Here is a 3,939-nt window from a genome sequence, read left to right on the forward strand (position 1 = left end):
TTTGGGGAGAAGATATTATTTTTCTTTTCCTTTTTTTCTTAAAGTATAATTGCTTTGGAATGCTGTGTTAGTTCCTGGTATGCAGCAAAGAGATACATATATGTTCTTTTTCATACTGTTTTCCATAATGGTTTAGTACAAGATATTGAATATAGTTCCCTGTGCTATACAGTAGGACCTTGTTGTTTGACTGTTCTATATATGAGTGTAATATATGAGTGCAAGTCCCAAACTCCCAATCCAGCTCTCCCCCACCCCACCCCCTTATCAACCAAAAGCTTGTTCTCTGTCTGTGAGTTAGTTACTGTTTCGTAGATAAGTTCATTTGTGTCATATTTGAGATTCCATATATAAGTGATATCATATGGCATTCGAATTTCTCTCTCTGACTTGCTTCCTTTAGTATGATAATCTCTAGGTCCATCCATGTTGCTACAAATGACATTATTTCGTTTTTTCTTTTGGGGGCAGCTGAGTAATTTTTCATTATATATATGGACCACATCTTCTTTATCCAGTCATCTGTTGATGGACATTTAGGTCATTCCCATGTTTCGGCTATTGTGAAAAGAGCTGCTAGAGTTTTGTCCAGATACACGCCCAGAAGTGTCACTGCTGGATCTTATAGCAAGTCAATTTTTAGTTTGTTGAGGAATCAAAAACAGAAATATAGGTATTTCTTACCTGAAATATAGGTATTCTATATCTATAAATACATAACTGCCTACCTATTATGTACCACATATTGAATTTAAGAACAATTTAACAAATAAATGCCCTTTCTCCTTTGCTACCAGTTATCTGATAGACACTCAATCTGGGTGAACATTTTCTTAAACACACCATGGTTCCTGTGAATCTGTGTGTACGCACTTAACAGAATAATCCACAACACCCCATAATATGAAGAGACCTGTAGGAGGAAAGAGGGAACAGGAAAGAAAAACCTGAACTAATCTCTCTATAGGCAACTAGTGGAAATTTTGTGGTTATTTAGGGCACTTGATTACTGTGGAAAGAACCTAGTCTCTGGGGTAACAAGCCTCACACAAACTGATCTCCATTTTGAACCCCTTTGACAGGGAGCAGAGTGTTTCAGGTGCAGATTCTAGAAGACTTAAAAGCAGGTCTGTTTTTAAGCACACTGCATATTGAACTTTCTCCACTGTGGGAGGCAGGCCAAGTAGTGACTTTTGAAGCTTTTAAAGGCTCACTGGCCCTTCAAAAAATGGCTGTTGTGGACATATGGTTTTAGAAGCTTTTTAAAAAGCCTTGTGAGCTTATTTTTAGAGCAAACCTTAACCTTGTAAAACTTCTTAAAGGAGCCACAGAGGGTCCAATCACTAAAGCCCCCAGGCAGCTGCTCCCAAGGTTTCCAACATAGCTTCTCCCTGTGCTTGATGTGAGTACCAGGCTGCCAGAGGAACCTGGAGTTAGCTGCCTCTTGAGAGGGTTGTGTCCTTGGAGCCAGGAGACCTGAGACCTGGGCCATAGGTGAGTCATGCAAGGAGGCAGGGTTTTCTCCCAGTGAGTGGGGACCCTAGAATCACAGACTCATAGAATCTCAGAGACTCCCCTGAAAGAAAAGAACCTTAAAAGTCATCCAGTCAACTCTGATCTGATGCTCAAACCTCCCCTGAAACACATTTATAAAAAGATGGTTCCACGTCTGTGTGCATACCTCCAGCTGCAAGGAGATCATTGTCTGAACACTTATTATTTGACACATTTGTGACTGAGCACACATTACTTCCCTGGCACTGTGCAAAGTGCTAGGGACGCAACAGTGAGTAAAACATTAGTCTCAATACAGACTAAACATTGGTCAGAAAGTGATCAAGTGATTACTTCCATCCATAATTGCAAGTGAAAAGTATCATTCAGAAAAAACTCAAGGATTCATAACTGCTTCTGGCCAGACCTGATGTGGCCTGAGGGATCAGGGAAAGTTTGATGAAGAAGCAACCTTTGAACCAGGACCCCATGAGTGAATGTTAACAAAGCAAAGGAGGTTGGAGGAGGGCATAGAGAGCCAGGGAAACATCTCTGAGAGGCTTTTAGGCAGCTGGGAATGCAGTATTTTAGAGGAAATGAAAACAGTCCAGGTATAGATGGTAAAGAATCTGCCTGGATACCTGGGTTCAGTCCTCGGGTTGGGCAGATCCCCTGGAGGAGGGCATGGCAACCCACTCCAGTGTTCTTGCCTGGAGAATCTCCATGGACAGAGGAGCCTGGTGGGCTACAGTCCGTGGAGTCACAAAGAGTCGGACTCGACTGAGTGACTAACACTACTACTACTATATAACATAAAGGGGAGAGACCTGGTTTGAGGCTGGGGACATGCAGTGTGTGGGGCATGCTTGGCCTTGCTGTCATGTTGAGGATTTTGATTTCAAACCGAGAGGTGCTGGAAACCTTTGGTTCATTTTAAACAAAGGCTAGGCAGTTCACACCAGAGCTGCAAATTCTTTCTCATTTGCTAAGTGTAGTGGTCAAAAATATGTCCATCATTCTCCTCTGCCTAGTTTCCTTCCCTTAAATGTAGACAATCTTAATTCTATTAATAGCTAATAAAATGTGACAGAAGTGTTTCTATGTGGCTTCTGCAGCTAGGATAGCTCCCCTGACATGCTCTCTCTGCCAAACTGCATGCTTTGGGGAAAGTTAGTCACCATGCTGTAAGGACACTCAAGCAACCTATGGCAAAGTCTAGATGAAGAGGAACTATAACAACCAAATTGCCAGCCGTCACAGCTGGAAACAGATCCTTCAGTCCCAGTCAAACCTGTAGATAACTGTAGCCCCAGCTGACACCTTTTTGAAAAAATATTTACTTATTTGCCTGGACTCAACATTCAGAAAACTAAGATCATGGCATCCGGTCCTCATGCCATCACCTCATGGCAAATAGATGGAGAAACAATGGGAACAGTGAGAAACTATTTTTTTGGGCTCCAAAATCATTGCAGATGGTGACTGCAGCCATGAAATTAAAAGACACTTGCTCTTTGGAAGAAAAGCTATGACCAAACTAGACAGCATATTAAAAAGCAGAGACATTACTTTGCCAACAAAGGTCTGTCTAGTCAAAGCTATGGTTTTTCCAGTAGTTGTGCATGGACGTGAAAGTTGGACTATAAAGAAAGCTGAGCGCTGAAGAATGGGTGACTTTGAACTGTGGTGTTAGACAAGACTCTTGAGAGTCCCTTGGACAGCAAGGAGATCCAACCAGTCCATCCTAAAGGAAATCAGTCCTGAAATATTCATTGGAAGGACTGATGCTGAAGCTGACATTCCAATACTTTGGCCACCTGATGGGAAGAACTGACTCATTGGAAAAGGTGCTCATGCTGGGAAAGATTGAAGGCAGGAGGAGAAGGGGATGACAGAGGATGAGATGGTTGGATGGCATCACTAACTCGATGGACATGAGTTTGAGCAGGCTCTGGGAGTTGCTGATAGACCTGGTGTGCTGCAGTTCATTGGGTTGCAAAGAGTCGCACACGACTGAGTGGCTGAACTGACTGACTGCTGAGCCTTAGTTGTAGCATGAGGGATCTTCAGTCCTTGTTGCAGCATGTGGGATCTTTCGTTGTGGCATGCAAACTTTTAGTTGGAGCTCGTGGGATCTAGTTCCCTGGCTGGGGATTGAACCCAGTCCCCCTGCATTGGCAGTGAGGCATCCTAGCCACTGGACCACCAGGGAAGTCCCTCCAGCTGACATCTTGACTGTCTCCTCATGACACAGTCAGAACCGCCTAGATAAGCCAGCCCTGAATTTCTGGCCCACAAAAAACTGTGAGATAATAAGTGCATCTTGTTTCGAATTATTGACTTTGGGTCATTGTTAGGCTCTAATAGCTCATAGCACTAATAGTGGGAATTCCTATAGCATAGTGATAAAGAATCTGCCTACAATGCAGGAGACTTGGGTTTGAT

The 3,939-nt window shown here is 43.1% G+C and overlaps 1 non-coding gene across 1 annotated transcript; it reads right to left on the minus strand.

The window, feature by feature from the left end:
- Window positions 1–3,633: 3,633 nt before the first annotated feature.
- TRNAG-GCC (transfer RNA glycine (anticodon GCC)) lies at window positions 3,634–3,706 on the minus strand. The gene has a single exon. It is a non-coding gene; the product is annotated as a tRNA-Gly (tRNA).
- Between the last annotated feature and the right edge of the window lie 233 nt (window positions 3,707–3,939).

This window comes from Dama dama, chromosome 20 (genome assembly GCF_033118175.1).
Source record: "Dama dama isolate Ldn47 chromosome 20, ASM3311817v1, whole genome shotgun sequence".
NCBI lineage: Eukaryota > Metazoa > Chordata > Mammalia > Artiodactyla > Cervidae > Dama > Dama dama.